The following is a 24,988-nucleotide window of genomic DNA, read 5'->3' as shown; positions in this document are numbered from 1 at the left end:
TGAGAAGGAAGGGACAATACCAAACACGTTCTATGAAGCCAACATTACACTAATACCAAAACCGAACAAGGACAACACAAAAAAGGAAAACTACAGGCCAATCTCCCTAATGAACACTGATGCAAAAATCCTCAATAAAATTTTAGCCATCAGAATCCAAAAATGTATCCATAAGATAATTCACCACGACCAAGTAGGATTCATTCCAGGGGCACAAGGATGGTTTAACATCCGAAAATCAATCAACGTTATCCAACACATCAACAAAAAGAAATATAAAAACCATATGATAATATCAATAGATGCTGAGAAAGCTTTCGACAAAGTGCAACACCCATTCATGATAAAAGCCCTTGAAATTCTTGGGATACAAGGAACATACCTCAACATCATAAAGGCCATCTATGACAAGCCAACAGCCAGTATCATTCTCAATGGTGAAAAGCTGAAAGCAATTCCATTAAGATCTGGAACAAGACAAGGATGTCCACTCTCACCACTGCTTTTCAATATAATACTGGAAGTCCTAGCCAGAGCAATAAGACAAGAGAAAGACATCCAAGGAATCCAAATAGGAAAAGAAGAAGTCAAACTATCACTATTTGCAGACGATATGATATTATACATAGAGAACCCCAAAAACTCCACAGAAAAGCTAATTCAACTCATCAATCAGTTCAGTAAAGTGGCAGGATACAAAATCAACACGCAAAAGTCAGTAGCCTTCCTATACACAAACAATAAATCTGAAGAAGAAGAAATCAAAAAAAACCATCCCTTTTGTTATTGAAACAAAAAAATCAAATATTTGGGAATAAATCTAACAAAAGAGGTAAAGGACCTATACAAAGAAAACTATAAAACACTGTTAAAAGAAATAGAAGAAGACACAAAGAAATGGAGAGACATCCCCTGCTCGTGGATTGGAAGAATAAACATTATTAAAATGGCCATTCTTCCAAAAGCAATATACAGATTCAATGCTATTCCAATCAAAATTTCAATGTCATTCTTCAAAGAAATAGAACAATTATTGATGAAATTCATATGGAATCACAAAAAACCCCGAATAGCCATAGCTCTCCTGAAAAAAAAAGAAGGGAATGGAGGCATTACATTCCCAGACTTCAAACTATACTACAAAGCCATAATCATCAAAACTGCATGGTATTGGAACAAGAACAGACATACAGACCAATGGAATCGAATAGAAAATCCAGAAATAAACCCACAGATTTATGGTCAACTAATCTTTGACAAAGGAGCAAAGACTATGCATTGGAGCAAAGAAAGTTTGTTCAATAAATGGTGCTGGGAAAACTGGGTCACTACATGCAAAAGAATGAAGCTTGACCACTACCTCACACCATACACAAAAATCAACTCAAAATGGATTAAAGAACTAGACATAAGACCTGAAACCATAAAATATATAGAAGGAAATATAGGTGAAACACTACGTGATTTGCACATCAAAGACATCTTTACAGACACATCACCCAAAGCAGTGATAGTGAAGGCAAAGATAAACAGCTGGGACTACATCAAATTAAAGAGCTTCTGCACAGCAAAAGAGACAATAACAAAAACAAAGAGAAACCCCACCAACTGGGAGAACATTTTTGCACCCAACACTAATGATAAAGGACTGATCACAAAAATCTGCAAAGAGCTGATGAGACTCAACAACAACAAAGAAAATAATCCAGTCAAAAAATGGGCAGAAGAGCTAAAAAGAAACTTCTCTGAAGAGGAAATGCAAATGGCCAACAGGCATATGAAAAAATGTTCAACATCACTTGCCATCAGGGAAATGCAAATCAAAACTACCATGAGATACCATCTTACACCAGTGAGAATGGCACATATTAAAAAAACTAGCAACAACAAATGCTGGCGAGGGTGTGGAGAAAAAGGAACTCTTCTGCACTGTTGGTGGGAGTGCAAACTGGTCCAACCACTGTGGAAAGCTGTGTGGAGATTTCTGGACCTACTAAACATAGAGCTTCCATATGATCCAGCAATTCCACTCCTAGGTATTTACCCAAAGGACACAGAAACATCAATTCCAAAGAACACCTGCACCCCTATGTTTATAGCAGCACTATTTACAATAGCTAAGCTTTGGAAACAACCCAAATGCCCAAAAATAGATGACTGGATCAAGAAGATGTGGTACATATATACCATGGAATATTACTCAGCATTCAAAAAAGATAAACACATGCAATTTGCAGCAACATGGATGGCGCTGGAAGGGATCATGCTCAGCGAAATAAGCCAAAAAGAAAAAGAAAAATACCGATGGTCTCACTCATAGCAGGAATCTAGAAAACTTAAGTAAGGGACCAGGAAAATGAATAACTATAAGAAAGTGAAAATCAAAATCAACAAAAAACTATGAACCAGAGACACTTTTTTTGGGGGCGGGGGCGGGAGGGGAGGGATTGGGGTCAGAATGGGGGGGCTGCAATTGTATGGGGAATATAACAATAAAATTTATTATTAAAAAAAAAATACTAAAAAAAAAAAAAAAGAATATAGGGTCATGGACAGTTTCTGAGCAGAGATGGGGTGAGGAGTATGACCCACACTTTTATAGACACTGGCACACCCAAGTATTTATAGGTACTCCTGAGCTGGGGACAGGAGGTACAATGGTAAGCAATGTGCTCCGGTCTCTGCACTCACAGAGTTCATAGTGAACTAGGGAAGACAGTCCTAATCAAATGGTCTCACAAATACAGTCTAATTATGAATTGTGCAAGATTTAAGACTGAAGCTATGACTGTATAAAAGGTTGGGCAACAGGGAAGGCTCTCTTAGCAGGGAACATGGAAGGGTTTCCCTGCGGTGATTTTGGAGTGAGATCTGGAGAATGACTGGGAGACAACTAAGGTCAGCTGGCAGACAAGCTGAGGAGAGCACAGGGCAATGACTGCAGTGGAAGAGGTCACGGAGGGCAATCAACTGAAAAGAGCCTGTATGGCTGAGCACAGAGAGAGGGAACAAAGATCAGCAGCAAGGAGATTACGGGGTGTATCTAGAGAATGACAGTGCCCTACTGAAGTTGGAGAAGAACATACATGACAGGATACAGATTAAGCTGGAAATAATGGTAGGGGCCCTTCCTATGCTGGAAGAATATGCAAAGCAAACTAGAGAGGGCCTTCCCAGTGGCGCAGCTGTTGAGCGCTGGGTTGGGAAGCTGCCCGCAGCCTCCGCAGTGCCGGTTCGATCCCCGGCTGCTCCCTGGCCACCGGAGGAGGGTCCCACATGGCGCGCAGACCTGTCCTGCTGACCGCTGCTCCCCTCAGCAGTGTACTTTGGCCCGTCTGCCTGTTCTGCTCCCCGCTCTGGCTCTGGTGAATTCTCTCACCCTCCCGCGCTTCTGACTGTACCCAGTACTTGTATAAATAAATAAATAAATAAATAAATAAATAAAAAGAAACTAGAGAGTTTGAACTATATTCTATGGGGCAGAAGAAATCATTGCAGGAAGCACAGACACATAGTCATGTTGTAGAGCAACCCCGATACAAAACGGGGTGCCTGACTGTGGGTCCTCACCCGCGCGCTTAAAAGGACTTATCAATGCTCTACTGCAGGCACACGTGAAAGGGACATCCTTTCCCCCTAACAGTCAGAACTGTTTAAAGATGATTGTTCTAGAAGCAATTATAAAATTGATTTTGGTGAAGCCAAGGAGAGGGGAGAGCCCCTGAAGGGTCAATTATTAAGGAGAAATTATAATAGCTAAATGAGAGGGACTAAGAATGTAAAACGACATTGTCCAGTAGAATCAACAAATGTGGTGGCTAATTGCATGCGGATGTGAAGAGGTGAGTGGAAGGGAAAGAGAAACAGCTCAAAAATAACTGGAAAGGGTTCAGCCTAAACCTAATGAGGAGACCAATATCAGAGTTTGGGTAAAAGAAGATTCAGAAACTTTGGGGATGTCAGATCTGCCTCAGAAATGTGTTCAGGAACAGAGAAATTGCTAATTCTGATAATTAGCCATGAAAGAAAGTTGCACAGGCCAGTCAGAAAGTAATATTTACTGGATGATTATATGTAGTTGGTGTTATTTATACATTGAAAACAGTTAAGAAATTAGACCTAATTTGTGACTTCATGGACTAGGATGTATATGTGAAAAGCAGTCTGCAAAAACTAACATACATAATGTATAGATTAACCATAAACATGTGATATGTAATCGAGACAGCATTTCAAAGAATTAGCCTTTATCTAGTATCAAATTTGAAAAGCATTGTGAAGGTTAAGACTTCCCTCCTAGGAAAGGCATTAGAATGCAAATTCAAATCTCCAACTACCATCAAAGGGGAGGGAGACTTTCAAAGCTCCTTGTGAATTTCATCCAAGAATTTAGAGGACACAGGAAAGGGCTGGATAAATAGATTCTTATTCTTTGGGAAAGAGAAAGACTTGGGGAAATCCCACTAGCAAGGACACTTAAACATCTTGGCCCTTCATCAATGCTCAGAGTACATATTGAATTTCAGGAAAAAAATAAGCCTCTGCCATCTTTACTTTCAAGTAGGTGCCAAAATTATCTCATATTGGATTAGCAGAGTGCTAGGCCTCTCAGGCCTAAACATTTTTGGAACAAAACAAATAATGGGCAAATATAATATACTAACTAAAATTAACTTCAAAAGGAACTAACAAGAAAAGATTAGAAGCTCAAGAGAAAATATCTGAAACCAAAAGTAAAATAAATTTGATGAATTCAAAAGCTAAAAACCAAACATATATATCTGTATATCGCCCTATATGTGTATTTTATATGCAGATGTATATAATAGATATAAAGATGATATTGATGGAGGACAAGACTAGAAAGACTGTGGCCTCCCAGGTGGCGCAGATGGTTGAGCACCGCATTGTGAAGCTGTCCGCAGCCTCTACAGTACGGGTTCTATCCCAGCCAGCCAGGGAAAATCCCACATGGCGCAGCAGACCTCTCCTGTCTTGCCCACTGCACCCCTCAGCAGTGTATTTCGTCAGTCTGCCTATTCTGTTCCCTGCTCTGTCTCCTGTGAATCCGCTTACCCTCCCATGCATCTGGCTGTACCCCAGTTCTTGTATAAAAATAAATCTTTAAAAAAAAAAAAAGAATAGAAAGACTGGAAAGGAGGTGCCCCAGGACCAGAACCTGAGTCACAAGGAGGTGAGGGTCGAGGGGAATAACATGACCATTAACCCAGCTGCAGAGGTCGTGACCCTCAGGCACAGGTGCCTTATCACAAGGCATGAGACCCAAGCAGGATCAGATGCTACAGGGAGTGGAGCACAGGCCTGAGGGTAAAGATATGGAAATTGGGCCCACCCTGGAATCTCTGGTCCCTTCCTGGTTTTGCCTACTTATCCCAAATCAGCAACAAACAGGCCACTCCACGGAGGAGTGACCCCTCCCAAACAGAAGGGGACTATATCAGTGCAGTCTCTGCACAAGCTCGGGGCAGCACTCCCTCTGCCCACATGTGACTATACAGGTGCCTCTTTTTACCAACTCTCTCTTCAGGGCAGCAGCTTCCTGTCAACACTGCCTGCCTGCAACCATGCAGGCCTCTTTTAGAAAAACCTGTCTGTTTTTCCTTTCCCTAATAAACCTGCTCTTTAAATATGACGACCATCTCTGTCTCGTGGAGAAACGTGCCTGGAGAACTCGCTGCGTGATGCTGAAATGGGAGCTCTGGTGAAATCTTTCCCAGAGTGAACCCAAGGACCCCGCACTCTACAAAACTCCATCAATATGACATTAAGCAAAGACAGTACAAAAATTTTAGGCAGGGAAGTAAAACTAAAATATATCATGGAGCTTGTCAATGAGTTATTAAAAATCTGGTCTATTCAACTAGCTGATATGAAACTTCATTGGAGAGTAAATGTAAAATGAGTCAAATGTAAAACGAGTCAAAAAAATGTTGAAAAGTATTGACCACCAAATATAAGCAGCCAATTCTCTCAACAGAATAAAATGGGTTTCTTCAGAAATAACAATTTAAAAAAGCTGTCAAGAAAGGAGATAAATAAGACAGACCCAAACACAGACCCAGTTCTGGGAATTCATTTCAAACCAGCTGTAATGACTGAGCAAGGCCTACATTAATGGTGTCAGCATCATAAGCAGCACATTTATAAAAACTAAGTGTGATCTCCAATAAAAAGGATCATCTTGACGCCACTAATTTGAACCTGAGATACTCCTTGCTCTGGTTGTATCAATACAAGTAATTTTTAAAAATCATAATTTAACCCACACTGATTAACTTGCCTTGAGAAAATTTCTGAAATTAAAGAATTTTCATTTTTCTTGATCAATTTGCCATATAGCATCATTAAAACATTTCTCTAATTATCACCATTAATTAACATTTCTATCTTAATCCAAAATTATCTCATTCATTGAGACCAAGATTTTTTTAATGTAAATCTAACAGTGGTTTGCAGCAAGTTGTATCTCTTACCAAATCTTAAATTAAAACTTCTGTCACACTTATTTTTCTTCTATGACTATTCTTTTTATCAAGTCAAATTTTTCCTAAGTCAAAGACTACGAATATAAATGTGTCAAGATTTATTCTTCTGGAAGCAACTAGCTAATAACTTATTTTACCATGTGCTCTTGTAACTGTCAGCTTTACTTTGTATTGACTACAAAATGGTAGGGTCAAAACATCCTACGTCAGATTCCTACCCCACAATTTATACACAAATAAATTCCAGATGGATTAGAAATTTTACAATAAGCACAAATAACAAAGTATTGGAAAGGAGAAGAAAAAGCCTTTTTATGTATATAACCCCCAAATCTGAAGTCATCAAGGAAGCTCGCTCCTTTACCCATTCTGTAACAGGGTGGTCCCCAGGAAAGGGGGAGGTTCCCTGCCCCACCCAAGGGAGGGTGGAGCTGAGCAGGGAGAGAAGAAGCTGCAGAAGAGACTGAGGTAGGAAGCAGGATGGAGCCAGGAGACCTGGAGGAGGCGCATGGAGCCTAGAGACACGTGAAGAAACTGCACTTGTCTTTTGGTCGTGGACTGGGTGACACAGATGTGGGTGAGACCCGTGGGGAGGTGACAATGGCAGCTTTTATCTTGATGTTGATTTTGCTCTTTTCCTTCCGGGCTTGTCCAGTAGTTTGTGACCCTTTTCTGTGGGTCCCCACTGGAAGATGCTTTAGACTTGTGGCAGGCCTTGGGGCCTTGCTCTGGGCCAATCCCATTTGGATGGACTTTTACCCACGAGGGGACGGGTAACTTTGGGTGCTTCATTTAGAAACTAGACTCTTTGCCTTACCTGTATTGTTTCCTAGTTTTATTAAAGTTCCTTCCCATTAAAGTCTCATATGTTTTGTGTTGATGCGGCGGATGGCAGAACCCATTTAGAATAGGCAGGTTTGCGGGGTTTGGGCTGCCCCTCTCCCTGTCCTACAACAATTCCAGAAGAGCCATTATGCTAGCATTTTCTAAATGCTCCATGGAGGGTGACCCAGGGGTCTAAGAGTTAAGATTTCTAGCCATGGGAGTAGGTGGGAGTGAGGAGCTGACTAATAACAGATGTAGGTGAGCAAAATGGAATTGTGGGAATATATATGAAATTAGAATTTTTAATTTATTTCCAAATATTTTTATTTTATTTATTTTTTATTATATTTTATTTTATATAATTCTTACATCATTTTTCATTTTTGCACATGTATGCATTTTCATTTTGGTTATATTCCCCATATAGTTCCACCCCCCGCAACCCGTAGTGTGTCTCTGGTTTATAGTTGCTTGTTGATTTTGATTTTTTCTTTATTATAATTAGTCCTTTTCCTGGTCCTTTATTTAGATTTTCTAAATCCCTGCTATGAGTGAGACCATCCGGTATTTTTCTTTTTCTTTCTGGCTTTTTTTCGCTGAGCATGATCCCTTCCAGCTCCATCCACGTTGCTGCAAATTATTTTTATCACTATGTTTTTATTATTTATTATATCATAATAATTTTTTTAAACTATCCAATAAATGTAGCCTAAAGTAAAAGCACCCATCACTCTATGTCTCCTTACAGAGATGATGACTGTTCAGCCGATATCGTTCTGACACATCCCTGGTCAAAGAACTCGGGAACTGGTAGGATGATTTGCCCCAAGTCCTGTTGGAACAGGTGGTCTAAGTTAAGGACTCCCAACCTCATCCAAACAACTTGGTCCATCACACTGACTGTGAGATGCTATGCTAGACAAAAAGGGTTAGATCCCGGCTAACGATTATCTCACAATCTCCAGGAGGGAGAAGACCTAAAGCCCACATGTGCAGTTGGAGTGCACACTCTAGGATTCTGCTTTCCCTCATCTGCCTCATGGACCATGATTTAAACATCTCCTGCTAACTCCCTGCAAGGAGCCAGGCTAAATTCTCCTTTCCAGCACTGGTTTCCTCATGAATGAGTCTCTTTAATAAAGCCTGCTTGGTTCAACTATACCTAGTGCGCTCTGATGAATTCTCTCCCTAGAGGGCAAAGAAGTGACTCTTTTGGGTCAGGGCCTGTCACCATTCTAAGTTTTCTTTCCCAGGCAGTTTCGCTTTTTTTGTCTATTATTTTTAGACTCTGGACCCCAAAACCAGAAGTCTAGGGTCTATTTGTTTTCTAATGTAAATACTCTCAGATACACTTAAACACATATAACAATTGAAAAATATAATATACAGTTTACCGCTGTATATAGTTTTATGGATTTAAATATGATCCATGCATATCTAGCAATTCAATAAGAGATGGAAAGAAGGAACTGGGAGTGAAAATTAAGCCACTTTTTTTTTTTTTTTAATTTTAAGTAGGGAATTAGAACTAAAAATGTCCACATCAGGCAGCTTGTCAAAGACTTATTAAAAATCTGAGTAAGTAGAGATCATTATTACACTAGCGCTTTGAGTCTTTTTAAAAAGATTTTTCTCTCTTTGATTAAAAAAAAAATACATGTTCCCCTTAGGAAATACAGAGAATCACAAAGAGAGAAATAGCCACCCAGAATCCACCATAGAGTCAACCACTGGTAATTTCTGATGAAGAAAAAATATCATGTTGCAAAGGCCCAGAACAGCTGTGGCCAACAATCTTGCAAAATGCAGAGTTCAAAAAGCAGGTCCCCGCAGCATCAGACAAATTTCGGTAGGTAGGAAGTTACAGTTCCCACACCCAGTACCCCTGACAAACAGGATGAGGAGGAAACAAAAGGTGGTCAGTGACTTCTTTTGAAAAACACAACTGTTCCAATTAACAAAGGCAGAGTTCGGGGCAAAAACGCACACACCAGCTCTGGGATGGTGGTTGTGATAAGCTAGCCACCTTGAGCTTGGCACCCAACTCTGTGGTTTGGCAGAGCAACTCAGGAGGCTGGAAATGCCACGATCAAAAAGCTTTATCACCTGACTCCGCCTTCCCCAGCTTCCCTCCTTAGATTTCCACTCAGCTGGACTGATCCCTTCTGGTTGCTTCCAGCCCGAAGTATCTGTTTCAAGACCAATACGGAGGAGCTGACGGTGGAGCGACAGTACAGAAAGGAAGCTTCTGAAAAAAACTTCTAAAACCAGCTCCACTCTGAGCTAGAAAGGAAGACCTGAGCGTCTCAAATAGTAGCACTAACAACCTTATCAGAAGAAGGTGGTGATGGAAATATTGGACGGCAGCGCTTCTCACCTCAGACTACAGAAGTGGTGAGAAAGATGCAGCCAGGGCCTGCTTACTCTGTCCTGCGAGAGGCTGAAAGCAGGGCTGCAGCTTTCTCTTAAAAGGCTTATATGGTAGGCGTTGCCAGCCAGCCCGTTTCTGAAGCGGCTGCTCATCTCTGCAGCCCTGGCACCCAGACAGCCGCCGACACGCTGAGAGGGAAGGGGCCGGTGTGCAGACAAAACCATAACAGACAGGCACATTGGAATGTCATGGAAGTGTCATGCCACCAGAGAGTCTCCTTTTGATTGTTTTCAATCTTGTGACATATCAAACTTTTTCTTAGCTTTGGTGGCTGTACAAAAACAGTCAATAGGCTGGTCCACGGCCTGGCCTATAGTTTCCGGACTTTCGATTAAAAAGCTGACCTTCTGCTCCAAATGGACATTCTAATACATCGACAAGAAATCAGGCAGCATTTTAAATAGAGAGAATTTCAGCTTAGAAGAGGGAGTGGAGGTGGTGGAAGAACTGGGCTTGGGGTGGGCGCGGCAGGGAGGAGCAGGGCACAGGGAGCCTTCCCAGGGGCACCGCACTGAGGTGTATCTCCAAGGAGCTGGCCTGTGGCATCAAGGGAGAGAGGGGTGAGAAAATGCCTCCCTATCCAATTATGCATGCTCTACTTTCCCAGTGAATCAGGCCAGTGAAAAGATTAGCAGCAGCAAAGTCAAATTTAATTCAGAAGACTTTTTTTTTTTTTTTGCATAAAGATGAGGCCCCACTTTGTACACAAACGAAAACTAACAGTTCTCAGATCACCTCCACACTGTAAACTGCCTTTGTTTACCTGCCTGCACAAGGCTTTTATGCAAATTCCAGCAGCCAACTCAAAATAAGCCTGAGCTTGCTCTTGATGGATTTATTTCTCATTTGCTGCAGGCACAGACCACTTCTATTGAAGAGAGAAAAATACCAGCCCCTCCTCAGCCGCTGGCCCAGGAGTCCCAGGCCTGCCTGGCAAAGAGCCTCTTTGCTCCTTCTTCAGCCTGAGCCTGACATTACCTTGCCATTGATAGTCTGGTGGAGAGTTCAATGCAGGGTTTGCACTTTCCCAGCCATTAGCCAGCTGCCAACGCATTTCATTATCTTAGGAGTGTTTTGTACATCAAAGAGAGCCCCAAACAGTGTGATCAAGTGGAAGTAACAGCGCCTGGCCAACATTATAACTTGCAGCATTTTTTTTTTCATGCATATAATGCCATCTGGCACCCAGGAACAGCAAAGGCCAGTGATGAAAAAACCCTGCTGCCCTGTTTTGCTTATTGGTGTAACAGTTAATCCTGATAAAGGCCAAGGCCTCAGAGCAACTGCCCTGTTGTTATCTGGTGTATCTATTGTCTTACACAGGCCAGGCTGCCCTGAACCTGCAAGAGCAGAGGCTGCAGAGGCTGCACGAAATTGCCTGCAGGAAAAATTATCTAAGGGAGCAAGGGAAAGGGGCATTGTCTTTTTCTTTGTGGAATTGCTTAGGAAACAGGCGTGGGTGTGCACGCACATGTGCACACCTCACACACACACACACACACACACACATGATTCCAAGTCTTTTCCTTTTCAAGCTGTAAGAACTTCTGGAGAAACATTAAGTACTGGCTTTGAAAACCCCTAAACAGATTCTCTTATAACAACTTAGTATCTTCTCCTACATGTACCTTCTTTTCAACAATTTTGAAAACTCCCTCCAGCCTTGGATTTTAGATTACAGACACCAACCCTCCCCCAAATCAGACTCCAAAACTGATTTCTGATGACAGATTTTCATCCTTCATTGCTTTCTCACAATTAAGAAGAAAAAAACTTTTCTGAAATGACAGCTAATAGAGGTGCTGAAAAAACTCATGGGGGGTACACTCAAAATCCTGCTTTCTGGGTCGTTGATTTTTAATTGGTATATTAGGAAAGAAAACAATGGACGTATCTCATAGTTTTTGACATCCATCTTTAAAACACAAAATGGACCATCCCCTTCTCTGCTGAAATGAGGACAAATAAACAGGTTTATGGAAATTTTTTTCCACTTTCTCAAATGTGGTTTTCTCAGTGCACTGCAGCTGTTTATAAACTCTTCAATGATGTTCAGCCCACCACCCCCACTCCTCCCACTTCCTTGGTTCCCTGCTATCATCCCTCTTCCCTCTTTCATCTCTGCAGGAGGGAAAACGGAATTTTTTTTTTTAAGATTTATTTATTTATTTATACAAGCACTGGGTACAGTCAGAAGCACGGGAGGGTGAGAGAATTCACCAGAGCCAGAGCGGGGAGCAGAACAGGCAGACTGACGAAATATACTGCTGAGGGGAGCAGCGGGCGCGGTGGGAGAGGTCTGCACGCCATGTGGGACCCTTGCCGGTGGCCAGGGATCGAACAAGTGCTGCAGAGGCTGCGGGCAGCTTCACAGCCTAGCCCTCAACCGCTGCAACACCGGGGAGGTCTGGGAGAACTGTAATTTTAAGTAAGATATTCCCTTCTCTGGTGTAGGTCCACATCAAGAGACAATTTTGCAATTATCACGTAAGCAAGCTTTTTAAGTAAGTGAACTTTTCAAATGCATGGAAATCTCTAAAGCAAATTGTCACCTATATACCATTGTAAGAATCTAGATGATTTTAAAAATAAGTAAATGTTACGTAGTAACCAACCTGTGGTTTGAAATTTTCTTAGAAAATCCAACTTAATCAACCTTCCCCCACTGATTTTCGGTTCACTGTCATAAATTGTAGTAAAATGATAACAGTCTTAAGAGTAGAGAATGGATTTTCATTATATTTTACCTGGCATGGAGTTCAGAGATATGAAGATTCTTGCAGGCAGCATGAAGAACAAAATTTTCCCACCTTGAATATCCTCAGTACAATGACTGCTTTTCTCACTTATTTTTCCCCCCAAAGAATCAATGAAAAAGGCAAAATAAGCCAGAATGAAGTGTGACTGAAATCTTTGACAGAGTGAGAAAAAAGGAATACATGATAGCCAGGTTAACAACACGTGGCAGTCAGATTTCCAAACTTGAATGATCCATTCAGTGTATGCTCCATACTGCACGTGTTATAAAATGCACGGAATCTCTTGCACACACATACACAATCTCCTTTTGGTTGAAAGAAAATTTCAAATTCATCTTTTATAGGTGAACAAACAACAAATCAACAGTTCCAAATAGCTTGGTTAATGGCAATGCCTGAGTAGTATCCAGAACTTCTACTAATAATATATTGCTTCTGCCAGAGTGTACACTCATTCATTCAATAAGTGTACCATAAACTAAGTACTGTGGCAGATACTGAACATATCTTTAATGATAAATGGGACTCTTGTTCTTGAGGAACTCAATCTAATAGAAACAGTCATATAAACTAGGAACAGAGAGTGATAGATACTAAAACAACAGGCAAAAAAGGGAAAAAATAGAACATTTATATCAGAAAAGATCTTCACTCTACTGGCTTTACACTAGGTGTTAAAATAGTGACCTGTTACTGTGTTAAAGTCATATAAGCCTTGGGCCTCCCTGATGGTGCAAGGGGTTAAGTGTTAGCACTATGAAGCTATCCACAGCTACTGCAGCATGAGTTCAATCCCCAGCCAGGGAAGTGACTCATATGGTGCAGCAGACTCTGCTGACTTGCCCGCTGCTCCCCTCAGCAGTGTATTTCAGTCAGTCTGCCTGTTCTGTTCCCCACTCTGTCTCTGGTGAATCCTCTCACCCCCACACCTCTGACCTGTACCCAGTTCTTGTGTGCATAAATAAATAAATCTTTAAAAAAAGTAAAAGTCATATAAGGCTTTGTCTTCAAATTATCATAGAAAGGAAATCAACAACTTGTGGGGTTGTTAAACTTAATTTTGTACTTTCCTCTGATTATTCTGGATTTGTTAGTGCATAATTTTAAAGAAGTAGGGCTCTGTGGTTTTCCCATTCAGATTGTTCTAAAGTGACTTTCATGCAGGAATTGGCCAACATGCTAAGTTAGTTGAAATTTGGAAAGGAATGGGCCAAAGAAGACTAATTCAGATGAGAAAATTATACATAATTTGTTTCCTCCCATTTTGTGAAAATCTTAAACTCACAGTTGCTAGGAATTAAAAGGAGCTTAAAGCAAATTCCTACTTCCATGTAGGTTTCTTTTTTCTTTTTAAATTTTTGAATTAAGTCCAAGTTTTAAATTTCTAAATCAACTATTCCATCATAATTTTCCTGTGGAATTCATTCCAATTTTAAGGGACGGTCCTTTTACATCTTCCTGATAGTTTTTTGAGAGTCCCAAATGTTCCTTCTATTTTTCCCACAACCAGGTAAAAGTTTCTAAGTGAAAAGACAGTGAGTCTCTTGTGTTGGTACCTTTATTTATACAAATGGAGTTCCTGATTTATTATGTCTTTCTGTTCTAGCATTTCTATTTTGTATCTTTGTACAGTTTTACTCTGCTATCTGTTGAAACTATCAATTTCATGCTTCATTATCGCAAATATAGTAATCATATATTATTTATATTTAAATGTTGTGTGCGATCATTTTACGATTCCTGATGGACTCTTTATACATCTGTTACTTCTTTATTTTTTTTTCTTTCACGTCAGAAGGGTAATGTGCCAACGTCATAACAAGGTTTAAGGGAGGCACATCTCACACAGCCGTGTGAACACCCAAACATCATGCTTATGAACAGGAAAAGGATATCTTCTTCTGTATTTTTTACTACACTGTTTTGATTCTTATATGTTTGGTTATTTTTTCACTGTCAGATAGTAGATATGAAAAATGGTAGAGACTGGGATGTTACTTTCCCCCAGAAAGGATTGTATTGTTTTCTTACAGTGACCAGAGATAATTCCCTCCAGCATTGAATTCCTTTCTCTCCACTGGGCCCAATAGTCTTTTAAAAGCTGTTGAACTCACCATATCATCCACCTAGAGATGTCTTCAGATAAAAAGCAGTCCCAGAATGCAAAGCTTACTTCTCTTTGACTTTTTAGCTCTCTGATGACTTAGGTTGTTTTTTTTTTTTTTAACAACTTTGTCCAGAATTTGTAGTTTTTTTTTTTTTTTTTTTTTCAGCACAGAGGAAAAAGAGTTTCTCCCTGTGTTTATTTTCACATACAAAAAAATTAAAAATATTCACATATGGGCCTCCCCTGGTGGCACAGCGGTTGAGCGCTGGGCTGCGAAGCTGCCCGCAGCCTCTGCAGCACCGGTTCGCTCCCCGGCCCTGGCGAGGGTCCCACATGGCGCTCAGACCTCTCCTGCCATGCCCGCTGCTCCCCTCAGTGGTGTATTTCGTCAGTCTGCCTGTTCTGTTTCCCGCTCTGGCTCTGGTGAATTCTCTCACCCTCCCACGCTTCTGACTGTACCCAGTGCTTGTATAAATAAATAAATCTTTGAAAAAAAAAATTCATATAGTCCTATTTCTTAATTGTTCTCCCTTTGTCCATTAAAGGTCTGCTCTGATTTCAGTGTGATCTTTGAGATAAGGATTTAGCTGTATAATTTTCCCAAATAACTACTGTCTAGCTGTGTATTGGATAATTCACATACTCTCTTGAATTTTATTCACACACATATACATACATATTTTGTTACTGAGCTAAGTCACCTTTATATTACTTTGGCCTTTTCTACATTTTCTATCATTTTACTGTTTTCTCTAATTTTATACCAGTCCTTCATTGCTTTTAATTGCTGCAGTTTTTTTTAATTGCTGCAGTTAACTGCTGCAGTTGCCAAAAGACTGGGTTTCTTTTCTGTTTCATTTTTTTTAAGAGTTCCTGGTTAGCCTAGCATAATTAATTTAAACAAATACACTTTAAAATCTTTGTTTCAGCTATTTCAAACCTTCCACCCCAAACACACATCCAAAAAAGAAATTCCATTGTGATTTTGATTAGGACTGCAATGATTTTAGATAAATTTTAGAGGACAGATACCTTTATAATAGTGAGTATTCCTAACTGGAAAAGTCTGAAATCTCTCAGGGGAAGTTTTATATTTTCATATACATACAACATATTTCTTAATAAATTTATTCCAACATATTTTATACTTTTTACTAATAGAATGTTTTCAATTACATTTTGCAAATGGTTATTCCTTGTAAGAGGAAACTACTGATTTTTTTCATAATGAATGGTAGTATTGTAACAACACTTTATTATTTCTCGTTATTTCTGGGTAGTTGAATCAGCTGATCCACTGACTTTCAAAGATATAGAATTATATTGTTATCCAATCATGGGAATTATATTACTTTTTTTTTTTTTCAAAAGAATAACTAGCTGAAGTGATCTCACTTGTATTTTCTTCACTTTAAGCCAATAATGAAATTTCACAGTAATTTCTGGGGTGGGGATTGAAGGAAGGCAGGCTGAAGACTCTTCAGGGCTGTAGCACAGATGTTCTGATGGGGGACAGGAGGGCAGGTCACACTGGGGCAGCTGGGGGAACACTGACTTCCCTGCCAGAAAGTAGGTGATATTCAAGAAGGTGGGAGCTGCTAGGCAATGTCCTCCCAACGGCCAGCTTAGGCAGCTCTACCAGGCTGTTGCCAGCAGAGGCAAGCAGAGAAATTTGAAGACTTCTGCTGCTCAGCCTTTTCCACCAAACATCTGGCCATTTCTGCCCCTGCTCAGCCACCTAAGTGGCTTCTACTGTTTCTAAGAACCCCTTCCTGAAGGATGTGTAAAGGGCACATGATCCAGGATGAGTCCAAAAGATGCTGCTCACTCAATAAGGTAATCGCTCACCTGTCTGGAGACTGGCTCTCTCTGGGTGATTAGTTCTCCAGCATCACTGCCTTGAGGATTTCTATAGTGATAGATGGTAGCATGTGCTGGTCACAGTCCTCTCCATTGCTGAAAATTTTCTAGCAACTGGCTTGAAAAGGATGCACAGAATGATGTTGTCATTCTGTAAATCTTTGCTGCCAATGATTACCAGCACTGGTGGTCAAGAGTGTTTACGAGTGCTACAAAGATGAATGAACAATGCTGCAATCCAATGTTACCTTGATAAAGGGAAAAAAAAGTGTGGCAGTCAAAGAAAATTGGGTTTTTTGTACCCAAATTGAGGAGAATGTTGTGTCCCTTTCCTCACTGCAATATCCTACAAGCCAAAGAATCCATCAAAGATGGCAGCTCTTAGCCCAGCATCCGATTATTCAAGGTAGAACCCATCACACCTCCAGCAATGGCTTATGCCATGCCAAATATGCCTATGGGCTCAAACACTTTGGCAGCCATATCTCCTCCTACCGGATGCATTGACACCTGATTCGGCTCTGACCTCCATATGAATTTCTCTTACTAACTTCAGTGTTTATGCTCCTTACTATGTCCTCTTGAAAGATGATCTGTTAGCTTGTCTGGGAACGAATCTCAAACTTCCATTGAAGACTTAACTTTTAGTTCACTGAAACTATGCACTTGTCATATCACTCCTTCACCAAAGCAATTGGTGCAAACATTAGTAACCCCCACCCAACTCAATGGGGCAGGGCACAACTCTGGTCAGGGGATTTTGTTTTGTTTTGTTTTGTTTTAAGGTTTGGCATATGACTAAAGAGTTTTCATAAAAGGTATTCTCTCTTTTTCTGGACTGTGGTGTAAACACAAGGGAGGCCTGGGATGTCTGGCAATTTTGCTCCCATGAGAGGAACAGCTCAACACACAAAGGAACACAGAGCTGAAAGAACTGAGAGAAATCAAACAGCAATACTGAAGCAAACCAGGCTTCAAACAAAACCCATCCCGAAACTTTCTAACAGTAAACACATCTCCCTTCATTTTACAAAGCCAGTGAACATTATTTGCAACCCAAATTATCCTAACCGATATGCCAGTTCATTGCTGTGTGTTAAAGAAACACACCTCAAACAGAACGACAAAGTTTGAAAAATAAAGGGAAGTGGAAAATTATACCACGTCAATGTGTGCAAACAGAAAGCAGGAATGGCTGAATTAAAATCAGATAAGAATTCAAGATCAAGACCACTGAGCAAAGTAAAGAGGCATACGATGACATTGACAAGTACAATTAATGCATTTCCTGTTCAATAAAAACTAAAGCAGCAAAATACATAAAGCAAAACTAGTTGTCATAAAGAATCTGTCATTGTGGAGAATTTGGCATCAGGGTTTGATGGATCAAGCAGACACAAATAAGCAAGGATCTAGAGAATATAGATAACACAAAATCAAACAATGTAAAAAAAAATTCTCCCTCCACCACCATCAAATTTCCCTGTCTACCGACTTTCTCCCATGCAATGTTATTTATCCTGTCTTTAAGAGAAGATCTTGTTTTGGCTTCATCTGCATCCCACCAGCTAGTACCCATTTCTTCTCATCCTTTCAGAGCAGTGCAATCTGCATTCCCAACCTGGAATTCTTTCCTTTCACATTCAAATCATCGCTTCCATCATTGACAGGAGCTCTCTTGTCAATGTCATCAGTGACCAAATATTGCTTTGTCTAATGTCTTTTCCCCCTTTTAGTCCTTATCCTACTAGACCTGTCTGTATCATTTAGTACATTGGTCATCTCTTCTCTTCCTTTCTTCACTTGACTTGCAGAACATCACACTTTGTTCAGGAATATATATAGGATGGGTGAGACCTAAACTTACAAAATTGGAGTGGGAAGGTGCATCATAAAGAACATATAAAACTAGGATTTATTTAAACATGATAAAAGAAATCACAAAAATTATAAATTTTAAAAAGTTGTCAAAACTGCAAACATCACAAAATCCAGATAAAATGACTCATTATTGTTGGTGCCTGACATACTTATTTAGTACAATTTTGGGCTACTTCTTCCATTGTCTTTTCAAATGACAAGTATTTTGCTAGGCAACAGAAAGGTAATTCAATTTTATCTTGAGAGTGTTTGTTGAAAATGTGCATTTGAGATAGAGGGAAAGCTTTTCCCCTATCTCTTATGCTAGTTCCTCAATCTTAACTGAAAAGTCAACTTCTCAGATAGGCCCTCCAGGGTCACCCAGCCTACCACCCATCAATAGCCCTATCTCACCTCTAAGTGTTTGTAGTTGCTAGACCCTCTGCCTGAAATTCCCTTTCTCCAGACACTGTCCTGGCTTATTCCCTGATCCCCCGATAATGCACTTACAACTGCAACTATCTACCCCCTCAAAGCTGCAATACTCCCATCCTCTTTCTTTCTTGATTTTTCTCCATAGAATTTGCCACCATATAGTATTCTCTAAATGTTTTTTTTTTTTAAGATTTGTTTATTCATGTATACAAGAACTGAGGTATAGGACAGAGGTATGGGGGGGCGGGTAAGAGGATTCACCAGAGACAGAGTGGGGAGCAGAACAGGCAGAATGACTGAAATACACTGCTGAGGGGAGCAGTGGGCGAGTCAGGAGAGGTCTGCTGCGCCATGTCGGTTGCTCCCTGGCCGGTCGTGGATCAAACTCATGCTGCAGTGGCTGTGGATAGCTTCATAGATTGCGTCTTAATCCCTTTCACACACCACGGAGGCCCTAAATATTTTTTATTGTCTATGTACCTCCATGAAATTGTAAGCTCCATGAAAGAGAAAGGCAAACCCAATTTTCTGTTTTGTTTACTTCTGTATTCCTGCCCTGAGAATAGTGTCTTGCACACTGTTGCATAACTTTCTTATGCCTGCCTTAAAAAATTTCCCAAAGTAATGAAAGTAAGCAACTATTTCTGGTAAAACAAGTCAATAAGGTGACCCAAAAATGTTAAATATTTGGATAGTAAGAATTCATTTTCTAAAGAATTAGTTCATATATCCATAAATCAAAACTGAATTTATAAATTACCTAGAAAAAACTATTAAAATAGGAGTTTTAAACTGATATAAAAAGAATATTAATATCTTTAAATATTTTTATTAAAAACTTTTATTCATGGTGCATGCAACTTATGATACCTGAAAAATAACCATAATAACATTTTTAAAATATCAGAAGAAAATTTTTTTAAAGATTTATTTATTTATGCATACAAGAACTGGGGTATAGGCCAGAGGTGTGGGGGTTGAGAGGATTCATCAGAGAAAGAGTGGGGAACAGAACAGGCACATTGACTAAAATGCACTGCTGAGGGTGTAACAGGGTGGTCCCCAGGAAAGGGGGAAGTTCCAGGTTCCCTGCCCCACCCAAGGGAGGGTGGAGCTGAGCAGGAAGAGGAGAAGCTGGAGAAGAGACTGAGGAAGGAAGCAGGATGGAGCCAGGAGACCTGGAAGAAGCGCATGGAGCCTATAGACACGTGAAGAAACTGCGCTTGTCTTTTGGTCGTGGACTAGGTGACACAGATATGGGTGAGACCCGTGGGGAGGTGACAATGGCAGCTTTTATCTTGATGTTGATTTTGCTCTTTTCCTTCCGGGCTTGTCCAGTAGTTTGTGACCCTTTTCTGTGGGTCCCCACTGGAAGATTCTTTAGACTTGTGGCAGGCTTTGGGGCCTTGTTCTGGGCCAATCCCATTTGGATGGACTTTTACCCACGAGGGGACGGGTAACTTTGGGTGCTTCATTTAGAAACTAGACTCTTTGCCTTACCTGTATTGTTTCTTAGTTTTATTAAAGTTCCTTCCCATTAAAGTCTCCTATGTTTTGTGTTGATGCAGCGGATGGCAGAACCCATGTAGAATAAGCAGGTTTGCGGGGTTTGGGCTGCCCCTCTCCCTGTCCTATAACAAGGGGAGCAGCGGGCGAGTCAGGAGAGGTCTGCTGCGCTATGTGGGTAGCTCCCTGGCCGGGGATTGAACTCATGTTGCAGTGGCTGCAGATAGCTTCATAGGTTGTGTCTTAACCCCTTGTGCCACCAGGGAGGACCCAATATCAGAAGAAAATTAATAAAGACTGAAACTAATGAAATAGAAAGCAACCAAGAATAAGATAACTGATAAAACAACTTAATTTGGGTCACTAGAAAAAAAAAATGAAATAAACATCTGGACAGTCTTAGTCTTAGAATATAGAAAGATATGCAACAATGTCTACTATAATTATGTAATATGATAAATATCTCTACAAAAGCAATGATACTATAATAGATACATGTGTCAGTTATATATTGTACACCTTAAATTTACACAATGCTGTATGTCAAATATATTCAATTTAAAAAAAAGATATAGATGAACAGAAAATAGCTTTGAAATTAGGAAAAGAAATATAGCTAGAGATATCCATTAATATAGTTATAAAATAATTGGAGAAGATACTTAAGTGCAAACTAATGTCAATAATTTATGTATAAAAGAAATGGATTATTTTCTAGCAAGTAGCAACAATCAAAGTTGAACCTGGAATGAGAAGAAACATGAAAAAGACCAAAGAAGAAATTGGTGTATCATAAAAGACCTACCAGTAGAAAAGGTTTAGGCCCAGAGAGTTTTAATGCAAAGTTCAATTTAACCTTCAAAATAGCAAGTAAAACTCCAGATAGTCTTCCTCACCATATCAGCTCACACTGTACAACTTAATAACTGAATAAATTCAGAATATTTTAAAAAATCCTTGGTTTTTTAACTCTTACTATTCACCATGCACACCTTACAAATCAAATGTCATCAGATGTTGTGTTATTTCTATCTGAAATTTTGCTTTCTGAACTCAGACACCAAATAGATTTGAATGTGGAGGGACTATGAGCAATTCCTATTTTACCTCTCTTATTAAAACTTTCCTGGACCCCCAAGATGACTGAAAACTACCAAGATGCTCTATTAAGCTAACACAAAAATACCAAAATTAATCATTTTTAAAAAGCACACAAAATTTATGAATGTAAATATTCTCAGTAAAATATTAATATATTGAATACATCCAAGTATTAAAACACTAATAAAGTGTGAACAAGTAGACACATTTCAGTAAAGCTATACTCATTATAGTAATGATTCAAAGCAATGATAGCAAAAGCAAAGCAATGATAGCAAAATATAAACAGATTTTAAATATATCACAGAAAATTCATGCGACTGAATAAGATAAAATAAAAAATATATTATCACCCCTCATATGTCTAAATAATCATATTTTTATTTTTTCTTATTCTATATTTCTATTAAGAAATTTAAATAAATATATTAGAGAATTTTTAATGAAACCAGTAACAAATATTTTATAAAAGTAAAATTAAAGCCAGAACCACTGAAACCTGAATCAAATCAGGAACTTCTTTTATTACCATTATTTTTGAAAAATATCTTAGAGAATCTGAAGAATGCAAAAACAAAAAAACTAAATAAACAGTATAAACACACACACACACTGGAAAAGAGGAAAAGAATGTTTTAGCTTTTTGCAAATTTTATATTGCATGCCTAAAAATCCCAAAACACACAACTAAAATTCTATTAAGACTAATGGTAAAACTTGGCAAGGAATCAAAATATAAGAAGTATATGGACAAACTAATAGCTTTCTTTATATTAATATTATAAAGTTAGAAATGGACATACATAATTACCCCACATGCATTAGGAATATAGAGTATAAAATATCTAGAAATATATTTACTAAGAAAAGATCATATGGGGAAATATGTCAAGTAGCTATGAATGATAGCAAAAATATAGTTTTCACAGGCAGAAAAATCTACTATCTTTAAAATGTTAACTCTTCCCAATAAGAGCATAAATTTAATACAAGTACAATTAGGATTTAAAAAGACTTTCTTTAAACCTTGTTGTCTACATTAAATATTTCCTAATATGAAATTTCAAGATAAATAGAAGAAAAATTTCATGAATTGGACATTCCTGAATATAGACTTGGAAAATACCAGTTAAAAGCTCTAGAAATAAAACTCACAGTCCCTTCTGTAAAGCATGAGAAGTCCTGCTCTCCCACATCCTCACCAGCACAAAACCAAAAACTATAAATATTAATCAAAGAACACTCATCCTCCCACTATCTTGCCTAAAAACAAAAATAAAAACAAAACAAAACCCCATAACAACTGCAGCTCATTGTGTCTACATTTTAGATCCTTTTCCCCCAGTCCTTGAGGTAGCCACCCTCTTGATTTATCCTCTTCTACTGCTTTGTATTCTCACAACTGGTTGTACGTATAGAAATGTTTACATGTTTTCAAGCTTTACATAAATAAGAAAAACCTGCATGTATTCTTCTCCAATTGCTTTGTTTTATTCTGGAAAACACTGTTTATAAGATGCTAATTCATTATTTAGCTCCAACTCATTCTTGTTTTTCATCTTGCAGGACACAAATCACCCCTGGATTGCATTTCCCCATCTAGGAGCTCTTAATTAATTTCATTCATTGTCTTGTATTTTTCCACTGGCTTCTGTGTGGTTTCTTCTAGAGCCTATCTGGCAGATCTCTAATATTTTTTTTAATGTTGATTCTGCCCCTAGAGCAGTTTTCATTTCAAACCTGTAGTTTCCCCTTCAATTTCTTTCTTAACCATGCCAGCATTCATTTCCATTAAGTATGTCTTTAATTCTTTTGAGAGAACAGAGGAAATTTGGCCTATTGTTTTTCTTTCCTGAAGTAATTATTATTCTAACACATATTATGTGCCTTCCTTTTACATGTCACATTCCTTTTTCATTATTTTCTTTGTGATTTGTAAGGAAGTTGCATTTTTCCTGCTTCTTATCCAACTTTGATTGGACACAACAATTTCATCTGGTCCTGTCATTTGCCCAATAGCATTTGCAGATTATCATCCTATCTGTTCAGTGTTAACTTGGTTCCCTTGAATGGTCCTTAAGGACCGAAACTGGAGAACTGGGCATTTGAGAGACTATAATATTTTTTCAGTCACTCAGGAACCGGAGGAGGAAAAAGAAGATAAACATAAGTAAGTGGTGAATAGCTGAAAGTCTGGTATGATTACGTCGACTACATACGCTTTTCAGCCAAAGACTTGATCCTTGTAGCAATCAACCCCATTAAGAAAAATATCTCTTAAATTCCTGTCATTCTCCCCACATGGTAAGAAGTGAGCTCCAGAGGAAACCAGACAAGGGTTGAGGGCTCTTGGCTCACAGGTCTTTTGTTAGCGGTTGGGGTTGGTTCTTACCTCTGTTTAGTCGACTTTTCTCAGATGTTTCAATCTGTTTTACTCTTCTCCCCCTTTTCATTTGCCCCCCTTTTAAGAGTAACCCCCCTGGCTGCAGTGTCTCCCTTCTGCCTCCTCTCCTCCTCTGCAGTATGGAAATGTGCTTAGAGTAGGGAACTCATTCCTACAGGTCTCATCTCTGTGAGAATTGTTACACAGGCCTTAAACCCTATAATCTATATCCCAATAAATGCACTGTTTAAAATGGTGGTAGATCGAAGTTAACTCTGTGTTCTTTTCAGCAAAGGTTGAACATCACTTTCTTACCGGAATATTTTCAGTCGTTGGTAGGAGGTTGTGGCTGTTTTCAGGATTATGGGACACTGAAATAAACATGGAGTTTTCATGGGAAGTAAGCGAACTGTGTCCTCAAATGTATGAGTGAGTCATATAATCATCTCAAGAAGGGTCTTGCTAAAACTGCAGAGTGGGACCTGAGAATCTGCATTCCTAGTAAGTTCTCCAATGATGCGCACACTGTTCACCAGAAACCGACTGATTAGGAGGCTCTGTGTTAGTCCAGGTTCTTCAGAGAAGCAAAACCAAGACTATGTAGCAAGAATAAGATTTATTATGAGGAACCGACTCCTATGATTATGGAGGATAGACTCCCCACATCTGCCATCTACAAGCTAGAGACACAAGAAGATCTGTGGGTTGGTTTGAAGGTCTGATGAGAACCAGACAGCTGATGATATAGATTCTATTCCAGTCTGAAGACCTGAGATCCAGGAACACTGAGAGTGGGAGATTGAATTCTCAGTTCTAATGGTCAACAGAGCAAGAATCAAATCTTCCTCTTTCTGTTCTATCCAGAAGTGTTGACCCAGCAATCAGGGCATCTGCTGGCCCAGTCAAGTGGACAAATAAAATTAACCATTACAGGCTATAATCATGCAGCATACAGAGCAAGAAGACATAAAATAGCTGGCCAAAAAGCTGAAAATAACAACTAATACTTATTAAAATACTGACTACACCCTAGCCACAGCACTAAATGTTCTCCGTGGTTGATCCAGCTTCACAATGACCTCGTGAAGCAGGTATCATGATATTTCCATTTTATAGAGAAGGAAGTCGAGGCACAGATTGGGTAACTTGTTTTGAGACTAAACATCTAAGCAATCATAGAACCAAGCACTCTGACTTCAGAGCCTCAACTTGAAA

General features: G+C 39.4%; 1 non-coding gene and 1 pseudogene across 1 annotated transcript; both read right to left on the bottom strand.

Moving 5' to 3' along the window:
* Positions 1 to 14,310: 14,310 nt before the first annotated feature.
* LOC119248519 (small nucleolar RNA U13) lies at positions 14,311 to 14,414 on the bottom strand. Its single transcript, XR_005125950.1, has one exon. It is a non-coding gene; the product is annotated as a small nucleolar RNA U13 (small nucleolar RNA).
* Positions 14,415 to 15,954: 1,540 nt separating this feature from the next.
* LOC119248212 (prohibitin 1-like) lies at positions 15,955 to 16,971 on the bottom strand (annotated as a pseudogene).
* Between the last annotated feature and the right edge of the window lie 8,017 nt (positions 16,972 to 24,988).

The sequence above is a fragment of the Talpa occidentalis genome, unplaced genomic scaffold, assembly GCF_014898055.3.
Source record: "Talpa occidentalis isolate TD23 unplaced genomic scaffold, MPIMG_talOcc4v2.1 talOcc4.16, whole genome shotgun sequence".
NCBI lineage: Eukaryota > Metazoa > Chordata > Mammalia > Eulipotyphla > Talpidae > Talpa > Talpa occidentalis.
Note: the sequence above shows the minus strand (reverse complement) of the source record. Positions and strands in the feature narration are given on the sequence as shown.